Source organism: Schistocerca piceifrons, chromosome 4, assembly GCF_021461385.2.
Source record: "Schistocerca piceifrons isolate TAMUIC-IGC-003096 chromosome 4, iqSchPice1.1, whole genome shotgun sequence".
Lineage (NCBI taxonomy): Eukaryota > Metazoa > Arthropoda > Insecta > Orthoptera > Acrididae > Schistocerca > Schistocerca piceifrons.
The window spans coordinates 722,861,353-722,884,264 of record NC_060141.1 but is presented as its reverse complement, the minus strand read 5'-3'; the positions used below and the strand labels follow the sequence as shown (position 1 = coordinate 722,884,264).

General features: G+C 43.4%; 1 protein-coding gene across 1 annotated transcript in view; it reads left to right on the top strand.

Moving 5' to 3' along the window:
• Window positions 1-22,912, top strand: part of LOC124794937 (L-asparaginase-like) — a 328,563-nt gene that overhangs the window by 136,336 nt on the left and 169,315 nt on the right. The window lies entirely within an intron of this gene.

Genomic DNA, 22,912 nt, shown 5'->3' with positions numbered 1-22,912 from the left:
TGGAGTCTCATTTACTGGAGTAGATTTTGTGTTCAGTGAAGATTCCCGTGTGGAGACGCCCCAGGCTGTGGTGGGATAACAACGTGACTGTGGCCCGCTATACGGCCCAACAAACAGGAGGGGTGATCTGGGCTTCTTTCTTTTCATAGCAGGAATTGCTTGCTCAATTTGTGAAATATTTGAATAAATCATCCAATTTTTCTGAAACTGTAATCAAGTGTTTGTCTGCATATGTACACTACTGGCCATTAAAATTTCTACACCAAGAAGAAATGCAGATGATGAACGGGCATTCATTGGACGAATATATTATACTAGAACTACACACGTGACTACATTTTCACGCAATTTGGGTGCATAGATCCTGAGAAATCAGTACCCAGAACAACCACATCTGCCCGTAATAACGGCCTTGATACGCCTGCGCATTGAGTCAAACAGAGCTTGGATGGCGGTTACAGGTACAGCTGCACATGCAGCTTCAACACGATATCACAGTTCATCAAGAGTAGTGACTGGCGTATTGTGTCGAGCCAGTTGCTCGGCCACCATTGACCAGACGTTTTCAATTGGTGAGAGATCTGTAGAATGTGCTGGCCAGGGCTACAGTCGATCATTTTCTGTATCCAGAAAGGGCCGCACAGGACCTGCAACATGCGGTCGTGCATTATCCTGCTGAAATGTAGGGTTACGCAGGGGTCGAATGAAGGGTAAAGCGACGGATCGTAACGCATCTGAAATGTAACGTCTACTGTTCAAAATGACGTCAATGCGAACAAGATGCGACCGAGTCGTGTAACCAATGGCACCCCATACCATCACGCTGGGTGATACGCCAGTACGGCGATGACGAATACACGCTTCCAATGTGCGTTCACCGCGATGTCGCCAAACATGGATGCGACCATCATGATGCTGTAAACAGAACGTGGCTTCATCCCAAAAAATGACTTTTTGCCATTCGTGCACCCAAGTTCGTCGTTGAGTACACCATCGCAGGCGCTCCTGTCTGTGATGCAGCGTCAAGGGTAACCGCAGCCATGGTCTCCGAGCTGATAGTCGATGCTGCTGCAAACGTTGGTTGTTGTCTTGCAAACGTCCCCATCTGTCGACTCAGGGATCGAGACGTGGCTGCACAATCTGTTACAGCCATTCGGATAAGATGCCTGTCATCTCGACTGCTAGTGATACGAGGCCGTTGGGATCCAGCACGGCGTTCCGTATTACCCTCCTGAACCCCCGATTCCATGTTCTGCCAAGAGTCATTGGATGTCAACGAACGCGAGCAGCAATGTCGCGATACGATAAACCGCAATCGCGATAGGCTACAATCCGACCTTTATCAAAGTCGGAACCGTGATGGTACGCATTTCTCCTCCTTACACGAGGCATCACAACAGCGTTTCACCAGGCATCGCCGGTAAACTGCTGTTTGTGTATGAGAAATCGGTTGGAAACTTTCCTCATGTCATCACGTTGTAGGTGTTGCCACCGGCGTCAACCTTATGTGAATGCTCTGAAAAGCTAATCATTTGCATCTCACAGCATCTTATTCCTGTAGGTTACATTTCACGTCTGTAGCACGTCATCTTCGTGGTGGATCAATTTCAAGGGCTAGTAGTGTACATCACATCTACCGATTTCCGTCCCATTCGGATAATTCCTTCGTGGTGGGTCGGTTTTTTATTTTACTTGTCAGAGTCTACGACAGTAGTGGATCACTTTGTTTCTCTCTCCTTGTATGGATAGAAGAAAACACTTTCATCATCCTTTGAGTTTGTAATCTATACTGACGGAAAGGAAACGTTTACACAATGCAGAAAAAGTCCTATCTTTATCAAACTTGGCATGTGCGTCATATAATGGGTCTTACATAATTGAGCTTTCGTTCCATCCGGAACCGGGCTGCGGTGCCGTTCTGTTGATATCAGCAGCAGCAGTTTGCCGCAGCGCCTGCTTGCGCTCCCCTGCTGAGAACACTGAACCCCCCCCCCCCCCCTTTCCCCCAGGGAGTGAGACTGCTCATATCGGCCACGAGCTGGCAGCCAGACTTCCCTTACTCTCATAGCAACAGCCAGGCCGTCCCGTGGCGACGCAGGGCTTCCAGCAGCGCACAGGATCAACCTACGCGACCCCCGCTCAACAAGAGGGGTGATGGGGGGTGGGTGGAGGGGGGAGGGGGGGGGAAGGACATTAACAGACTGGAAGCAGCCGGGTTCAAATTCCTGTCCAGTTATCCAGCTGAGCAACAGAGAACACGTGCAGTAGTTTGTTACTTATGCAGAAATTGCATTAAATACTCAGCCTATGGATTCGTGATGACATACATAAATGTGTGATAAATGTACAATTTGACCTCTCCTTGAGCACAAAATTATTGCGCTGGTCCAACTGAAATGGCCAAACGATCGATATTGTAATAGTCAATTTTACAAATATGTAATTTAAACAATGGAGGATCATGATGAGGGGCTTCAAACAGTCTTCCAGGATGTGTTCCTCTTGGTCTTTGGCCTTCAATTCACCTAGAATGATGGTCGGCTCTTTGCCTCCGAAATATTGGCCAGAGAACTTGAAGATGCTTTGACAGCAGTTCGGACAGCCTTGTTTCTTTCTTTAATTCTTTTACAAGACGTTAGTTCTTCTTTCCTTCGAGGAAATTCGCAACTCTCTCCTATACGCCCACACTTCAAATGAATCAATTTTTAACCATTCACTGCTGTGGTGGACCATTTTTTCGCACTACCCAGAAACACTGTAAGTGTTAGTGTTCTTAAGATTCTTGTTTATTTACTCATTCAGCATTTCAAAGACTTTCATGACACAAAGTATTGACTAAAATATTCGGATGTCTCTATGCTCATCCAAAATATTTTTTACATATCTTCTTAGAATACATCAAAAAATTGCAAATATTCTTGAGACCCGCTGTGGTTGAGTCGGAGAGGTCGTGTATATCCTTCAGATCGCCCTCATAGCCATGCACTTCACACACAAGTAAATGGTCCGTTGATTGGATTTCCCAACACACTTAGCACTGTCGGATAGGCCCCATTTATTAATTACCTGTTTACCTCTACCAGTACTCGTTCTGACACAGTTCAAAGTTGTCCATAATTTCCTCGGGAGATTGAATCAATCGATCTTATTGCTGGGTCGTCCACTTAGACATAATTCATCCCAAGCTGTCTTCGAGTCTAAGTCTTGCAGTTATTCGCCGATTTTCCGTAAAGGTGAACTTAATTTAAGTCTGTAAACGTAGGGTTCGGCGGTCGTTGTCACAGCAAATAAAATTCTTCTGGGTTTGAGGCCGCATTGTCATCTGTAAAATACCGACGTTTCGGCGACTGTTGCGAGGCGCCTTCCTCATGGTGTGTTGCTAACTGCCGACTCAGCAGTTAACAACACACCCTAAGGAAGGCGCCTTGCAACAGTCGCCGAAACGTCGTTATTTTACAGATGACAATGCTGCCTCAAACCCACAAGAACTTTATTGACTGAATTTAAGTCCGTCTGTGGGTGCTAGGTGTTGATGTATAGAGTGTTTCAGGTTCTGTAGGATTTTTCTGTATGATCTTGCTGCTAACCGTGGTCGTCTAATTTCAGAGGGCTCAGTGTTTGCTAGGACGGGGACCCGAGTGCATGGGGTAACCATCTGTGTTCGAGAGATTATCCGCATTGTCTCCTTCAGTTGAACGTCCACTTCACCTACGTGTGCACCACATATGGGCAGGCGAACAGTATTCAGCGACCCTCAAGTGCTACTGCTGAAGTACTCAGTGTCTGCTGAAAATAAATGAAATGTCGTGTGGCTAGGGCCTCCCGTCGAGTAGACCGTTCGCCTGGTGTAGGTCTTTCGATTTTACGCCACTTCGGCGACCTGCGCGTCAATGGGGATGAAATGATGATGATTAGGACAACACAACACCCAGTCCCTGAGCGGAGAAAATCTCCGACCCAGCCGGGAATCGAACCCGGGCCCTTAGGATTGACAGTCTGTCACGCTGACCACTCAGCTACCGGGGGCGGACAGTGTCTGCTAATAATGTGGCCCTGTGGTTGGATGTTGCTTATCGCACTAGCGTTGTTTTTCTTTTTGTGTCTTTAATGCAGTTGCAATGGTTGAGACCAAGCATTTTCCAATTTAGTCTCAGCGTTACAGTCTGTACACGAAGTTTTGATCGAAGCCTATATACAGGGTGCGTCAAAAAATGTATACACACTTTGAAGCGTCATAGAAAATTTATTTCCCGTTCTACAATGTTAAATTTCTGGAAATGGAAAGCTTAAAGTCCAATTGGAAAAATAAATGTACTTTGCAAATGTGATTAATGTTCAAACTGCTGGCCTTCAGCATCAATACATTTCTGAGTACGAGTCACCACTGATTCCGTACATCGTACCAAAGTGTCCAATGAGATTTCTGTGCACACTGCCTGAATCTCATTCCAAAGTGTGTCCAGGTTACGTGTTTTACGTTTGTACACCTCATCTTTTACTGTGCCCCATAAGAAGAAATCCAGTGGCGTGAGGTCTGGAGAGCGTGCAGGAAACTCGATTGGTCCCCTGCGTCTTATCCACTGGCCTGGCACATTGTGATCCAGGTATGCTCATACGTCCCTATGATAGTACGGCAGGGCGCCATCTTGTTGGAAATAAAACTCATCATTACCGTATAATGCACGAATGGCAGGGAATATGGAGTCAGCAAGCATTGTTAGGTACGTTTCTCCAGTGACAGTACCTTCAAAGCGGAAAGGCCCAATGAGTCCCCTTGCAGACAAACCACACCACACCTTTACACCAGGAAAATTCACAGCCTTTTCAGCTGTAATGTGGGGATTATCTTCAGCGCAGTACATACAATTGTGCCTATTGACAGTTCCATTGAGTTTGAATTGGGCTTCATCCGACCAAATTATGCTACCCATAAATCCCAGTTCACGTCTCACCATCTCCTGAACCCATTCACAAAATTCTAACCTTCAATTTGGATCGTCGCCACTTAGCTGTTGCACCAGCCTTGGAATGTACACAAGAAACTTGCCTTTCTTCAGAATGCGTAGCACACTACTAGTACTTACATTACTCTCAAGTGCCCTTTGCCTTGAACATTTTTGAGGCGGACGCTGAAACAGTTCCAAGACCGCAGTTGTGGAATCATCACTTGTAGCTGGGCGAGGTCGCCCTGGTCGACCTTTATGCACATCGCACACTGTTCCATGAATTTTGAATTTGTCTCGTAGACGTGTAATTTTTAACCTTGAAGGTGGTTCTGTACCATACTCACTTCTCCACTGTCTTCGAACCGCAGCTACATTCTTAAACTTACAGTACCACTTAATTATCTGCTTCCGCGCTTCAAAGCTCAAACGCACGTCCGCCATGTTGCAGTTACTTCCTTGCCACTGCTGCCACCTGTTGAAGAAACATAACATTACTTTCTCACAGATATTTAACCTTGTAGAACGGGAAATAAATTGTCTATGACAGTTCAAAGAGTGTATACATTTTTTTGATGCACCCTGTATATTAGGGGTTTCCCCACATGTTTTCTGAACATTCAATTTTGTTTTTTTGTATTCACACAGTCAAATGCCAATCTATAATACAAAAACGTAAAACTGACGAAGAGCTGAACTCCCCATGTTTTTTTTCCGATTATTGCCTTTAATTTTTACAAATCCTGTTTGTTCAGACTGCTTTTCTTCTTCTGTATAGGATCTTAAGAAGTCACATAGAATATTTAGAATATTACTGACTTATCAGATTATTGAGATAATTCTGTGACTTTTGCAACGAGAGTTTGACCGTTTTACGACAGAGGCTGATAATGTGAGACAGTCACTAATTCACAGGGCGTTAGCTCCATGTTGTGTTCCAGGTTTCATGCATAATCTCAGCGTCTATCTGTTCTGTTCCTTTGAGCATTTCATATCACGCCTTGGTGCTTTACGATATTTTAGTTTCATTATTAGTTTTTGAATTTCCTCCCACATCACATCAGGTTCTTTCTCATCTCAAATTTTTCGTCGTCCATTTTCCTCAATGTCATATAGATGAAGTTTATCAGTATCTTTTCCAACGGTCAGCAGCCTCATTTACATTGTACAATAATATCCTGTGCTCATCTTCTCTCACTCGTACTTTTGGTATACAAGTTCTAGTCATTCAGTATGTTTCTGATGTCATTGCAGTTTATAGTTTCTTAGATTTCTTCACATATTTTATTCGCATATTTGTTTTTATCTCATCGACATATGTGCGCGGGTTTCAGTAATGCCTTTCCTCTAAGTTTTTTTGTTTCGTTAATAACTCGAGTTGCTTCTTCGGTTATCAAGTTATTATTTGACGTGGCCGTTGTCTTTTCCCTAATAACTTCTCTGCACATGGAATAAGCGTTATTTAAATGTATTTCGCCTTCCTTTCGCAGTATTGTTTTACTCCTACAGTTTTGGAACTTCATATGGATACGTTCTTTAAAGTATGATATTCCTTTTCTTTCCAACATTTTTGTGTTTAAAGGTGGTATGTGGTGTGTGGAAAAATTTATCCCAATCATTAAACACGGTAATTGGTGATCAGATTTACAGTCAGTTTCTGGGTGTCTTGAAGGTTTTGACTGACGATCTCCATCTTGGCACAAGGAGACATCAGTCCCTCTCCAGTCCAGACATAAGGTCATCTCGGGTGGCTTTGAAAGCAGGTGTTGGTGATAACAAGATTGTTCTCTTGGCAGAACTGAAATAAGCGGACACTTCGCTCATTCCTTTCACCTAATCCATCATAATTTGTCTAGAATGCTATATCGTCCTATACAACTTGAGCATTTAAATCTCTTTGTATTATTGTGATATTTTTGTTTGGCAGCGGACATGCTACAACTAACTATAACCTGATAAAATGCAAGCCGCTCCTATTGGTACACAGGTTTGGACAGTACTCAGTTTGAAAGGTTTGGTGTTAAGTTTTATTGGTCAATCTACGACAATTGTAGCGCTAAATTCTTTCCGTATTATTCTAGCAACGCCTTTTATACGTTTATTGACATCGGCATGGAAATAAACACTTATGCGAGGGTAATCTCAAAAGTAAGGTCTCCTATTTTTTGTAAGTACATAGACCTGTTTATTTCTACAATGGTTTACATCAGTTTAAAGCTTTAACATTTAGCTATTTTTCGACATAATCACCATTTCTGTCGATGCATTTTTGTAGACGCTGTGGCAGTTTTTGTATGCCCATGTCATACCAGCTCGCCGCCATGCTGTTCAGAAAGTTATGAACCTCTTCTTTCATCTCGTCGTCGGAGCTAAATCGCTTTCCGGCCAAATGTTCTTTTAACCTAGGGAACCTATAGTCACTGGACGCCAAGTCAGGACTATAGGTTGGGTGGGTGATTATGTTCCACTGAAACTGTTGCAGGAGAGCAACGGTTTGCCGTGCTATGTGTGGGCGAGCGTTGTCATGGAGAATGTGTACGCCCTTGCTCATCATTCCTCTTCTCCGGTTCTGAATTGCCCGTTTGAATTTTTGCAGAGTCTCACAGTACCTGGTAGCTTTAATTGTGGTCCCAGTGGGCATAAAGTCGACCAACAATACACCTTTCCGATCCCAAAAAACGGTTGTCATGACTTTACCGGCAGACTGTGTTTGTTTGAATTTCCGCGGCTTTGGCGTGATTGTTGCTTGGTCTCAGGTGTGAAGTGGTATGCCCAGGTTCCGTAACCCGTGACAATTGGGTCCAGACAGTTGTCCTGTTCGGCTGCGAGGCGGTGAAGAAATGCGCGGGAAGCATCAACACGTTGCCGCATGTGGTCCAAAGTCAGCATGCGTGGCACACATCTTGCGCACACCTTCCGGTAGTTCAATGTTTCCGTTAAAATTCTGTGAGCGGTGCTTCGGGAAACCTCAGAAACCAACGTGCAGAGATCATCCAGGGTGACCCGCCGATCTTCACGCATGCTTTGCTCAACCTTCAACATTTTCTCCTCGGAAATTGACGGTCTCCCGCTCCTTTGTTCGTCGTGAATTTCGGTTCAACCAGCTGCAAACTCTCTACACCACTTACGAACATTTTTGACATACATGCACGATTCACCACACACTTCCGTCAATTGGCGATGGAATTTAGTCGGAGCAGTGCCCTTTGCGTTCAGAAACCGAATAACTGCACGCAATTCGCACTTGGCGGTAACATCCAACGGGAACTCCATTCTCAACGGCTGCTAAGCCAAGACTGAGCGCCTCGGCGCTGCGTGCGCATGTTTACCCACAGCGTGTGAAATACTCTTCATAACAGTGTGACAAACTGCCACACACACACACACACACACACACACACACACACACACACACACACACACACACACACACAGTTCTGTATTTAGAAAAAAATATGATACTTTACTTTTGTAATTACCCTCGTATTTCCTTAAATAGCTACTGCCTTTTTAAGAAGTGTCATCCAAAGCAGGACAGTAATTTATAGTCTTGAACACTCTTGTTTTAAAAATCCGCAGTTTTCCGATTTTTTAACCCTCTTACATTTCAGGATGCAATTGGTCTTCAACGTGATCTTGTGCAATATTCTTCTCCGACCCCCCCCCCCCCCCCCCCGCCCCAGAACCTCTCCCTTCCCCCTCCTTGTAATGCAGGGTCTATAGCAGTTGTGGATGCAGAAGAGGACCTTAGGGAAGTTGGAGAGCCACCAGCTTTGCTTCTGCTATAGGGGCTTTTATCTGACAATAACTGTGTTCGCTTCACTCAGCCACGGCAATGTGTATCTTATTTTCGGCTTACCTCTCGGGAACTCATTGGGTGATGTTGCCAAAAGCTCTCAACTGCGAACGAGTTAACGACAGAAAATCGTCCATGTTCTATGAGTCTGGTGAATATTTGTTGCAGATCAATAAGCGGCCCATCTTCGGAAGGTAAGGTTATCATGTAACAGTGTTTACCTGCCAGTGCCTGGGGATAGGCTGTAGCTGTGACAATGTCCGGTTGCTCAGTTATTCTGTGAACAGTAACTTCTCTGGAATTTTTAATTGGGGTAATCGGTGAATAAGCACATGCTTAATGGTTTTGCAATTACCACGCTTGATGGTGAAGCTATCATGGAAACCATTACATCATATGAAGATTTGTGGGCACAGTGGGAGGTATCCAGATACAGATGTAAAGTGCAGTGGAAGACCACCGCAGGAGACTGTGCGGAGAGCAGGGGAACGTTTCCCTAAAATGACCATCTCACAAGACAGCATCCAGCACTCCGCCACCGCAGAGAAGCTGCCGATGGTAGCAATTGGGACTATAGTGCCAATTGGGAGAGATTTTGTTATTCCACCGTCTCTGTGTGGAAGCTCGATTAAGAATTTTCTGCTGCCTGTGACACGGTACCTATTTACCACAAAGTGCATTGCTTCGTGTTGAAGCAACTGTTCCACCACGTCTGGTATACGCAATTCCACATCTCAAGGGGAAGATAATCGCTTTTTTTAAACTAGGGATAAATTATACAACTCTGCAAAATGGTCATTGTAGTATTGCCTTTACAAGTTGCTTGGGTCAGTCCTTAGAGGTGGATGGTAAACCGCCGGCAGGATTCTTGAGTCCCCGAAGATTTGCACTGTCCCAGCGTCAGTTTACGAAAAGTCTTTGCGAAACTGATGCCGAAAATTCTCACTATCGAACAAAAAGAAATCCGTGAAAATGTTTATACTGAAACTTTGAATACTGCTGTAAATGGTCCTAATCTCTTGTAAAGAGTGATAATATGTGACGAATCTTGATTTTTGGCTTATGGACCAGATATTAAGTGCTAGTCCATGCACTGGAAGGGCCCGGCTTCCCAGAGATTGAAAAAAGCTCAACTGAGCAAATCAAGATTTAAAGCGACGATTTTTTTTCAGTAATCATGGAATTATGTATCTCCATTGGGTCCTTGAAGGTCAAACTATTAATCACCATTACTACCTTGAGGTTCTTGTTCAATTCCGTGAGAAATAAGAAAAGAAGGTAGCTAAGTACGGCATCCCAGTGTTAGACCACCCACCTTATTCACATGTCGTAGCACCATGTAACTTTTAACTATTTCACAAGATCAAATCTGCATTAAAGGGAGTAACATTACAGTCTGTTGAAGAAGTGAAAGAAAAATTGGCAAGAGTCATCAAGGAGCTCATAGAGGAAGACTTCCAACACTTTTTCCATCAATGAAAAATTTACATGGAGCGTTGAAGGGACAGAGGAGGGGAATATATTGAGGATTACAATAACTAATTATGTAATGTTTTGTGGTTCCTGGCGGATGAAGAGAGGATGGTATGATTGGTGGATGGCCAGTTTTCTGTCACAACAACACAAAATGCACACGTGGTTAAAATAGACATTATTACAGCACCCAGTTGAATACTTAACTTGAATTATGTTCACGCTGAAGTTTGAGGTTAACAGCAATCAAATAACATGTACTAATACTTGAATCTTGTCCGTGTCCATATCACAGCTATATACAACGACTAACGTTCCCTCATAGCTAAGGTGCGAGGCGACGACCATCACTGAGGAAGACTAGAGCACAGTGCGACGTATTGAGGTGCAAATGCGAAATGAGTGGCTCTAAGCATTGTGGGACTTAACATCTGAGGTCATCAGTCCCGTAGACTTAGAACTACTTAAACCTGACTAACCTAAGGACATCACACACACCCATGCCCGAGGCAGGATTCGAACCTGCGACCATAGCAGCAGCGCGGTTCCGGACTGAAGCGCCTAGAACCGCACGGTCACAACGGCCAGCGCGAACTGAGTCCCGATGCGACGAACTGAGGTACAGAGATTGAGACAACTCGGTTGGCGGCGGCGTCCTATATGCACGCTGCCCAGGAGGGTTATCGGCGCGGAACCTTAGGGCTTGTTTTGTTCTCTTGTCATAGGTGCGCCTAGTTCAGCGCCTGCTATAAAATTCTCTAGTGCCAACCGGTATGCTGGCGACGGCGTACGCCAGCCCAAGTTATGCGTGTCTTTGAAATAAAGTGTTTTAGAACAACAGTCTCGTTATTTTATACCCACACCTCGTACTCACCTATCTTTACAGAACCCTTCCAGACATACCCCTAATTGTGTCACATAGCCATGGAAATCCTTACACATTGGCTTGAACAAGATTATTATTTATTTCATTTTATTTTGCGTATGGCAATACAACGACACTGTTTTATGTTAAGTACAACAAAATGTAAACGAAATGTATAAAACAAAACAATGTGTAAATAGTACATGCGTAAAAAAACAAGCAATAGCACAAAAGGATAAAGTACAAACACTCAAGACAAAATACACGTTAAAAGCTTGGCAAGCCTGACTAGAAAATCATTTATATATTTAAATCTCAATATCTAGATTGCACAGCCAATCCAAAGCAGAGGGTTTCGCATATACAGGGTGTTACAAAAATGTACGGCCAAACTTTCAGGAAACATTCCTCACACACAAAGAAAGAAAATATGTTATGTGGACATGTGTCCGGAAACGCTTACTTTCCATGTTAGAGCTCATTTTATTACTTCTCTTCAAATCACGTTCATCATGGAATGGAAACACACAGCAACAGAACGTACCAGCGTGACTTCAAACACTTTGTTAAGGGAAAGGTTCAAAATGTCCTCCGTTAGCGAGGACACATGCATCCACCCTTCGTCGCATGGAATCCCCGATGCACTGATGCAGCCCTGGAGAATGGCGTATTGTATCACAGCCGTTCACAATACGAGCACCAAGAGTCTCTACATTTGGTACCAGGGTTGCGTAGACAAGAGCTTTCAAATGCCCCCATAAATGAAAGTCATGAGGGTTGAGGTCAGGAGAGCGTGGAGGCCATGAAATTGGTCCGTCTCTACCAGTCCATCGGTCACCGAATCTGTTGTTGAGAAGCGTACGAACACTTCGACTGAAATGTGCAGGAGCTCCATCGTGCATGAACCACATGTTGTGTCGTACTTGTAAAGGCACATGTTCTAGCAGCACAGGTAGAGTATCCCGTACGAAATCATGATAACGTGCTCCATTGAGCGTAGGTGGAAGAACATGAGGCCCAATCAAGACATCACCAACAATGCATGCCCAAACGTACACAGAAAATCTGTGTTGATGACGTGATTGCACAATTGCGTGCGGATTCTCGTCAGCCCACGCATGTTGATTGTGAAAATTTACAATTTGATCACGTTGGAATGAAGCCTCATCCGTAAAGAGAACATTTGCACTGAAATGAGGATTGACACATTGTTGGATGAACCATTCGCAGAAGTGTACCCGTGGAGGCCAATCAGCTGCTGATAGTGCCTGCACACGCTGTACATGGTACGGAAACAACTGGTTCTCCCGTAGCACTCTCCGTACAGTGACGTGGTCAACGTTACCTTGTACAGCAGCAACATCTCTGACGCTGACATTAGGGTTATCGTCAACTGCACGAAGAATTGCCTCGTCCATTGCAGGTGTCCTCGTCGTTCTAGGTCTTCCCCCGTCGCGAGTCATAGGCTGGAATGTTCCGTGCTCCCTAAGACGCCGATCAATTGCTTCGAACGTCTTCCTGTCGGGACACCTTCGTTCTGGAAATCTGTCTCGATACAAACGTACCGCGCCACGGCTATTGCCCCGTGCTAATCCATACATCAAATGGGCATCTGCCAACTCCGCATTTGTAAACATTGCACAGACTGCAAAACCACGTTCGTGATGAACACTAACCTGTTGATGCTACGTACTGATGTGCTTGATGCTAGTACTGTAGAGCAATGAGTCGCATGTCAACACAAGCACCGAAGTCAACATTACCTTCCTTCAATTGGGCCAACTGGCGGTGAATCGAGGAAGTACAGTACATACTGACGAAACTAAAAGGAGCTGTAACATGGAAATTAAGCGTTTCCGGACACATGTCCACGTAACATCTTTTCTTTATTTGTGTGTGAGGAATGTTTCCTGAAAGTTTGGCCTTACCTTTTTGTAACACCCTGTATAACCTCAGAGACAGGTCCGGCGTATCTTCTTAAGGGGCATTCCTCAATAATATGGCGGGAGTTCTGTTCTGGTGCTCCACCGTCGCAGGCTGGTGAGTCGCATAGTCCGCACTTGTACTTATATGCATTGCATCTTGCATGGCCCGTTCTGATACGGTTTAATTTAGTCCAGGTACATCTCTTCAGGTCAGAGCCCGGTAATTCCAGAGTAGGATCTTGGATACCCTGTTTATTAATTCCAGAATCGTTCCGAAAGTGCCGCCATTGCTCCTTGATGTCAGGTTGGTGTTCTTGTGTATTAACCCATATAGGCTTCCGTGACTTCAAGCGGGTCGGTGGTATTTCGTTCAAAACATCATGGATTGGTCGATTCTGTGGGTAATGTGAGTCAAGAATTTTTGACCACTCTCTTGGTGCTGCTTCTTGGCTTCTCAATTGTGGAGGTGGGGTATTGCTTAGACTATGCAGCCAAGGGACCGGGGTGGATTTATTAGTACCCGTTATTATCCTCATACACTCGTTCAACTGGACGTCGATTTTCTCAGTATGTGGGCTCGAATGCCAGACAGCAGAGCAATATTCGGCAACAGGATATACCAGGACTATTGCGGCAGTACGTAAGGTGGATGCTTGAACAATATAACATTGTCTTTCAAGGTAGCATGTTACGCGTTACTATGCCTGCTATTGTAGTTACCAATGCTATGCCCATTACTAGGACGTCAGTTCATGCCTTTCTATTTGCACAAGGTTTTTAGATAATTCCTACTCCTCCAACTCTGCAAGTGCAACACTCCTGTCGCAGCTGGTTATCTATGAGTTGAAGGAGCTTCAGATATTCTACAGAGAAAGTTGTGCGCTTATTTCCAGCACTTACGCCCATTATGCCATCCATCTGCATTGAAAATAATCACCATTCCGAGTGTTAGATAATTGGTGAGATTTATGGGTGTCGTTTTTGATAGAAAGTTACCTTAATTATCACATCAGAGGTGTCTGATTGCAAGGCCCTTCAAGGCACTAAACGTTATTATGGGCATTAGTCACCGTTCTTTGGAGGCTCATACAGTACAATTGGTCTAGTTTTATAAAGCATTTGTGGAATACTGAGTCGATTACTGATCCGTGGTATATAGATCAGCACGGTCTACCCGTCTAAAGATCCATCGTACCTTCTTCTGTGGAGGGATCTGACTGACACTGACGTGAATAGAACTGGCTCCGATGCCAGTCTCGCTGTTGAGGCTAATAAATCGCCACTGCACGGCCGATGGCAGCTGGTCGTGGTATGATAGGAATATGCGTTACTATTCAGATTCCATTTGACTGCTCAATCCAGCATGCAAATAGTTTAAACAATATACCTATGTGCCACAAAGCAATTAAGGGTGTGTCAAAGTAAGATCATTCGATAGTTTGAACCATATTCCTGTCTTTGCATTAAGATGGGCAAACTGTTTGCCTGGACCATATATATATATATATATATATATATATATATATATATATATATATATATATATATATATATATATATATATATTCTTACCAAATTTGATTTTTATAAATTTTGAAGTGAATGAATTGAATCGAATGGATTATCTTTCGGTCTTAGTTTGCAACTCTTGTAAACTGTAAGTCAGTAGTAGTGTGAACTTAGGTCGATTTTTACGTTCTCTACGCCGTTGAGATTTCCTTAAATTAGTTATATATATTTCTTCTTCCGCCATAAGTGCTTCTCATTTTTGACCGTGAATACAATGCTGATTTTTTTATCGGACTTCCGCTTCAGATGCAGGCAGCTACAGTGACATAACGTTAGCATAATGGGAGGAAGAAAATGAAAACTTTCGTGGTTTTGCACTAATACGAATTCTCACACTTCATATTTTCATAAAAATTATTATTCAGATAATGCAATGTCTACTACACACTTCTCACAAGAATGTAATCTCCCTAAGAGAACTAAAGACAGAATCTATTAAATAATTGACAAAAGAATTGAATGAAATTTCCATCATTTGTCATTCGCCTTCCGGCGTAGCAAAATACACCTTTTCCGACGCTTACAGCGGTCGCGCTAGTTTATATTATCATTGGTTTTTTAACTTTTGTCGTAACGTGTTGGGGCTTTTCCTTGTGTATCTATACAACCTCGAAGGGGTCCAGAAGTTAGAGTTGTTGCTACATAAAAAGAATAGTACTCAGGATTTAATTTTAAATTAAATTTTTATAGCATCTTTTGCTAGCTCTGAAGTTATATACTGGTTTACACCTATAGGTTGAAGCTGCAAGACAACTTTGTTCAGTTTTGTGGTTTGGCCTAGCTATCTTCCCTAGATCCACATACTGAATTCCAGTGTCTGTTCTGCGGTGGTATATGGAGTCCTAAGGACACTAGAACAAATGGGATGTATTTGATTTAGAAACTTCCTTATCTGCTCTGATTCCTGTAGTGCACTGTAAGTCGTCCAGCGTACGTAACCAGCGGAGAAACTAACCCAGTTCATCCAGCGTAACTTCCCTCGCCTACAGCCTCTACGGAAGAAGGCAATATTTAGCTGTAAACTAGGGCAAAAGGAAATTTTAGTCAGTGAACTAGTAGATAAAGCAGCCAAGGAGGGCAATGCAATTTCAATAACGGCACCATGTAAAGTGAATCAGAAAGTCATCACCAGCTTTATAAGCATAGCTCTAAATAACGCCTGCCGTAAGGACAAGATCAGTAACACACTAAAATCGATTTAGTCATTCAGAGCTGAGACACACACAGAGAAGCTAATAAGGATGTAGCGGGTTGTATGCAAGCGGATCCAGACCAAATGGCTTCTCCATCATATGCGACTGCGGCGCACTCTCATAATTTACGTTTGTGTTAGGTACTGCAAGGAGGGAGGGAGGGAGGGAGGAGCAAGTGCCGTGGATGGCTTTTAATGTGACAGTCCTTGTATCGTTTCTTTGTGTAACAGTCATTGGGAACTGAGGCTACTGTAGCGATGGCAAGATTGACTCTCTTAATATCGGTGGAAGGGTTCGGGACGATTGTGGAGGTAATTGTGAAGGCAGTCACCTGCGGTGCAGGCGACTGTATTGGGTTACCCAGGCAACGGAGGCTGCGCCCCAACACACTACGAAGGTGTTGAGAGGAGGCTGGTGAGTCTAGAGCTGTGTGAGGTGTAGAATGGAGATGCAACTGTTGTTGTGAAGTGTTTGGCCACCAGCTCAGGGAAAAACCTTGAATAAGTGATTGGCCTTGCGAGTTCTTAATATCGTCAGAGCCCACCCACATGTGCGTGCCCAGACTGGAACACCAAACAGTGTATCACACTGGCTAAAGGGAAACTTGCAGTCTGAAGCAATGTGCGCCGTTGTCTGCTGTGATACTGTATTGTTCGATGTTCAGTTATGATAAGTATCAGGCCTGTCTCAGCGTGCATATCACACACGATCTTTTGCATTTGTTGCTTGAAAGTCCAGAGCTGATGCTTAGCTTTTCAGTTGGACTCTGGATGGAATAGGGCTGCTGTTAGGTGTTCTATTTCGGTTGCAGAAGTGTCTGACTACTACCATGTGAATTGAGCGCAATTTACTATCAGGATGGTTCACAGAAGGGCCCAAGAGGCCAAGATTACATAGAGTGCCCAGGAGGCCTCACTGGTGTTCCGTATCATGTTTATGGCATGTAGGTAGTTGAACAGTGCATACACGACCACACTCACACAGACTAGGGTGGAAGCTTAATGTTAATCCAGTCCCAGAGTTTGCGTAAAGTGTTCCAAGGAACATAAATTTCTGATGGTGATGTAAGATTTTCCGCACGTCTGTATTAATTGTAAATGTATAACAAATTCCTGTCAATGTGTTACCAATACACAGGATATGGGCCAGATTTATTCATGTTTTCTGATTGCTTTGATGCGCCTCGCCACAAATTTCTCTCTTCTGCTAACCTCTTCATCTCACAACAGCACTTGCACTCTACGTCTTCAATTATTTGTTGGATGTATCCTAATCTCTGTCTTCCTCCACAGTTTATGCCGTCTACAACTCCCTCTAGTACCATCGAAGATATTCCCTGATGTCTTAGCACATGTGTGCTATCCTGTCCTCCATTCTTATAAGTGTTTTCCTTGTGAGCCATTCTTCAACGATTCTGTGGAGAACTACTTCCTTCATTATCTTTCCAGTTCACCTAATTTTCAACATCCTTCCAGAGCACCACGTCTCAAATTCTCTTCTTTTTGTCGTTACCTACAGTCCATGATCCACTTTGCACTATGCTGTGCTCCAAAAATACAGTCTCAGAAATTTCTTTCACGAATTAAGACCTCTGTTGAAAACTATAGGCTTCCTGTGATCAAGAATGCCATTTTAACCTGTGCTAGTCTAATATTTCTTTCCTGCTGCGACCGCCGTGTGCTGTTTTGCTTCCGAGGTAGCAGAATTCCTTAACTTCAACTACTTCGTGATCAGTCACCAATTTCGATAAGTTTATGGCTAATTTCATTTCTGCTACTCATCATTACTTGTCTGTCTTCAGCCTTTTCTCAGTCCATGATATGTGCTCATTAGTCTGTTCATTCATTCAGCACGCCCTGTAATTCTTCTTCACTCTTACAATTGATATCCTTTCAATCTCACTTTAAATCCCGCTCTTCAACCTTTCATTTCCGTCATTGTTTCTTCAAACTGCCTGTATAGACGAAACAGTAGAGGCCAAAGACTGCATCCCTGTCTTACCCCCTTTTTTAATACACAGAAGAGCCAAAAAAACTGGTACACCTGCCTAATGTCGTGTAGCGCCCTCATGAGCACGCAGGAGTGCCGCAACATGTCGTCGCTTAGACTCTGCTAACATCTGAAGTAGTGGTGGAGGGAACTGACACCATGAATCCTGCAGGGCTGTCCATAAATCATTAAGAGTACGAGGGGATGGCGATCTCTTCTGAACAGCACGTTGCAAGGCATCCCTGATATGCTCAATAACGTTCGTGTCTGGGGTGTTTAGTGGCCAGCGGAAGCGTTTAAGCTCAGAAGAGGGTTCCAGGAGCCACTATGGAGCACTTCTGGAAGTGTGGGGTGTCGCATTTTCCTGCTGGAATTGCCCAAATCCGTCGGAATGCACAATGGACATGGATGGATGCAGGTGATCAGACACGTACGTGTCACCTGTCAGAATCCTATGCAGACGTATCCGGGGTCCCATATCACTCCAACCGCACACACCCTACACCATTACGAGCCTGCACCAGCTTGAACAGTCTCCTGCTGTTTGCAGGGTCCATGGATTCGTGAGGTTATCTGCATACCCGTACACGTCCATCCGCTCGATACAATTTGAAACGAGACTCGTCCGACCAGGCAGCGTGTTTCCAGTCAACAACAGTCCAATGTCGGTGTTGACGGGCCCAGGTTAGGCGCAAAGCTTTCTGTCATGCAGTCATCAAAGGTACACGAGTGGGCTTTCGGATCCAAAAGCCGATATCGATGATGTTTCAAAAATGGTTCAAATGGCTTTGAACACTATGGAATTTAACACCTGAGGTCATTAATCCCCTAGAACTTAGAACTACTTAAACCTAACTAACCTAAGGACATCACACACATCCATGCCCGAGGCAGGATTCGAACCTGCAACCGTAGCGGTCGCGCGGTTCCAGACTGAAGCGCCTAGAACCACTCGGCCACACCGGCCGGCGACGATGTTTCCTTGAATGGTTCTTACACTGACACTTTTTGATCGCCCAGAATTGAAATCTGCAGCAATCTGCTCTCACGTTGAACGATTCTCTTCAGTTGTCGTTGGCCCTGTTCTTGCAAGATCTTGTTCTGGCTGCAGTGATGTCGGAGATTTGATATTTTACCGGATTCGTGGTATTCACGGTACACTCGTGAAATGTACAGGAAAATCCCCACTTCATCGCTACCTCGGAGATGTCTTGTCCCATTGTTCGTGCGCCGACTGTAACAGCACGTTAAAACTACTTAAATCTTCATAACGTGCCATTGTAGCAGCAGTAACCGATGTAACAACTGCGCCAGACACTTGTCGTATATAGGCGTTGCCGACCGCAGCGCCGTATTCTGCCTGTTTACATATCTCTCTATTTGAATACGCATGCCTGTCCCAGTTTCTTTGGCGCTTCAGTTTATAAACACTACGTTCTCGTTCTTGGTGTTCCATTATTGTCATTCTCTTTTGATTTTTGTGGATCTTGTACAGTACCCGTCTTTCCCTATAGTTAACTGTTACTTTTCTGAAAATTTAGAATATATTGCACCTTTTACAGTGTCGAACGCTTTTTCAAAGTCTACAAAACCTACGAACGTGTCTTGATTTTTTAAAGTCGTAATTTCAGATCTGCCTGTCTGGTGCCTTTACCTTCTCTAAAGCCAAACCGATCGTCGTGTAGCAGATACTCAGTTTTTTCCATTCTTCTGTGTATTGGTATTGTTAGCAAATCGGATGCATGAGACGTTCAGCTGATTATGTGATTGTTCTCGCACTTACCTGCTCTTGCTAGGTTTGAGATTTTGTGGATGCTATTTTTCCGATAATCTGATCGTATTTCTCCTGCTTCCTAGATTCTACACACCATTCTGAATAGTCGTTTGGTTATTGCCACTTCCCACTATTATTTCTTAAGTTCCGATGGAATATTATATATCTCTTCTGCATTATTTGATCGTAAGTCTTCGAAAGCTCGTTTGACCTCTGACTCTAATGCTGGATCCCCCATGTCTTCCGCATCGACTCTCATTTCTTCTTCTATCACGTCATCTTCATCGGCCTCATAAAGGCATTCAATGTACTTTTTCCATCTATCAGCTCTCTCTGGTTAAGAGTGGATAACAGTTCCTTTAATTTCATGTTATTTCGACTTTTCTGTGTGTTAAATGAGTCATTACTACATTTACTTTTCGATTTCTTAACGTTTTTACTGTAGCCATTTCGCCTTACCTTCCCTGTATTTCCCGTTTATTTCATTCTTAACTAACTTATATTGCTGTTGTCCTGTCCTTCCACGAGCAGCTTTGTACTTCCTTCTCTCGTCCATCAGTTGAAGCATCTCTTCTGTTACCAAACGTTTCTTTGCAGCTACCATCTTTACACCTACGATTGTTTGTTCAACTTTGGTGATTGCCCTTTCCAAAGACATTCCTCCCCTTTCAACTGAACTGCCTACACTGGAATTCATTATCGCAGTATCTACAGCCATAGAGAACTTCAAACGCATCTAATCATTACCTGCTACTTTGTTTCTCATGTATTTACCCACTGATTCTTCCGCACGAGTCTCTTACGTCTCAATCTACTCTTCATTACTAAATTGTGATCCGAGTCAATATCTCCTGCAAGGTACGCCATACAGTTGAGTTTCGGATCAAGCAAGTACAGAATTAAATACGTTATGAAGACAATTTGTTATCGAGATGCCCTATCTTCTAATACTTTTTCTTGAAACATGTTGTATTTCCGACGTAGTATGTGCTACATCGCAAAAAGCCACCACTACATCGCAAAAAGCCACCACTGAGAACCACAAATTCAGAACGCGCTTTCCCTACGAGGTCTACCCGACGTTACGGAACCTACAGAATACACAATCTTTACAGAAGCGAGCATCAATACGCGCTCATTAAGATACACCACTATTAAGAGCTTTCTTCCACTCCCACAAGGGTCCTTTTTAAAAAGCAAAGCAAAAAAATACAAGATTCGAAATTCTGTACCGACCATTAGATTTTCAATTCACAGCTTTAAAAACAGCCAAGTGGTAATGACCAGAATAAGCACTCATACTGAGAAATGGAAACAAAACAATCAAAGCGTATGTAGTAGGCATACTTATTTGGTCTGGAGACAAGTGAAGTCTAGTATGAGCAAATCAGAGTTTAAATGAATGGTTCACTATTTACAGTTCACTTCAAACTAAATTACAAAAATCTTTCTGAATCGCTGCTCATATTTGGATTCTAGCGCGATTACAAGGTGTGCTCGATCAAGGCGCTGGCTGCGCCATCTGCACACCGATCGTGGGCCTCGCACGCCGGTCTTCTCTCTCCGCCTTCCACAAGTCGAACCTTCACACCATCCACAAGCCGAGTCCCCAGAGCGCCGACTGTTACTCTTATTTGCTACCTTGTTATAATTTTAATTAATATTGTGTTTATACTGGTGAGGAGGAATGTTAGTTATTAGTATTTTATTAATGATCTCATTCATAAGCAGCCATATCACAGTCGCTCAAGAAAGTTATAATTAAGCTTTACTTATTTAACCAGAATCGGACGATGACTCTCCTTGTCCGCAGTCTCGACGATTCGAAGCGATCTGCAATCCTGTGTAAATAAAATGTGTTGGTTTTCCTGCGTTGTGTAGTGGAAATTATGTGGTTTTGACGAAGGTTGCGTTATCACGAACTTCCGACGAATACATATAGAGGTGCAGAAAAAATAACATATGGAGATCCATAAGCAGGGGGCCGTCTTTCGAAAGATCGAGGCTGAATTTAGAAGTAATTGTCAGGCTACCTATTTTTTTATTTTATTTTATTTATTTATTTTCTTTTTGCTATGAGTATTCTTGCAGATCTGTCACGCACGAAGCAGGGGTTTCGTGTGGTACTGTAGTCCACTGATTCTTGTTTTCTAGAGAAGTCTGCGGGGAATTTATAAAGTAATGGGGGATCATTGGGGCGGGGGCAGGGGTTATAGTTGAAATAGATGAGTCACATTTTGGCAAGAGAAAGTATGAAAGGAGGCACGAGGTTGTTGGGCTTGGGGTTTTTGGAGTAGTAATTTCTGGAGGAGATTGTGCTGATGTTGCATTTAGGGTCGTACCAAATTGGACAAAGGAAGTCTTGACATCTTTAATAGAAGAATATGTGAAAGAAGGTTCCGTAGTCATGTCGGATGGGTTTGCTTCGTACAAGGGGTTGAGTGAACGGCGTTATCATAATTTGGTCGTGAATCACAATATTCAGTTTAGAGCTTATAAGATGGGGGCGTGTACTAATATTGTTGAAGGGAGTTGGGGGGGGGGGGGGGCTCTAAAATCTGTTGTCGGGCGGGGAAAGAGGATTTCAGTGTTGCAAGGGCATTTACATGAATACTGTTGGAGGAAGAGTATTCATAAAGGTTATTGTTTATTTCTTGCATTTATGAAAGTAGTCAACAAAATGTACAAGCCTCGTTTTGTTAGTTAGGTGTTGGTGGGTCTGATACTTTTTTCTTGTTTTACGTTGCGTTTTTTTATTTTACTGTATTGTGCGAGTGCTACTTTTTTGGTTTCTTTGGGGGAGGTTTTTCTGTCATTTTAATATTTTCTGGTTACAATGGTGGGCCGAGGAGGGGGGGGGGGGGATACTGCTGTGTCTTTGCCGGAGGGTTTATATGATTGACTCGTGGTTTCATTTTTTATTATTTTAAAATTTTGCGTCTGATTGAGGACAGGTGATAGGGAAGAACTCATTTGGGTGGTTCCTCATTCGTGCCTGGCAGTTTGTGTTTCTTATTATTTTTTTAATTAGTTATTGTGGATTTTCCTTCTTTCTTTATAGTTTGACCTTCTAACATTATTATTTCTTCTTATGTCCTTATTTCGTTCCTTTCAACCTCGATCTTTGACTCCTTTGGAAGTTCATATGCGGCAAGTTTCTTTTTATGTAGCCACTTCGTTTTCCTTTTCGATGTTTCTGCTACACTTCTCATATTTTTACTGTCACTCCTGGTGTATCGATTTCACTGAATTTTATTTGGAGCTACTGTAGCTGGTGCGACTTTCGTGCAGTATTAGTTATCGGTTGCAAGGTTTGGCATTTTTGCGTTTTATTTCTTTGCGTGTGCAGTAATGTGTGTAAAGATTTTCATTTTTTGAAAGTCTA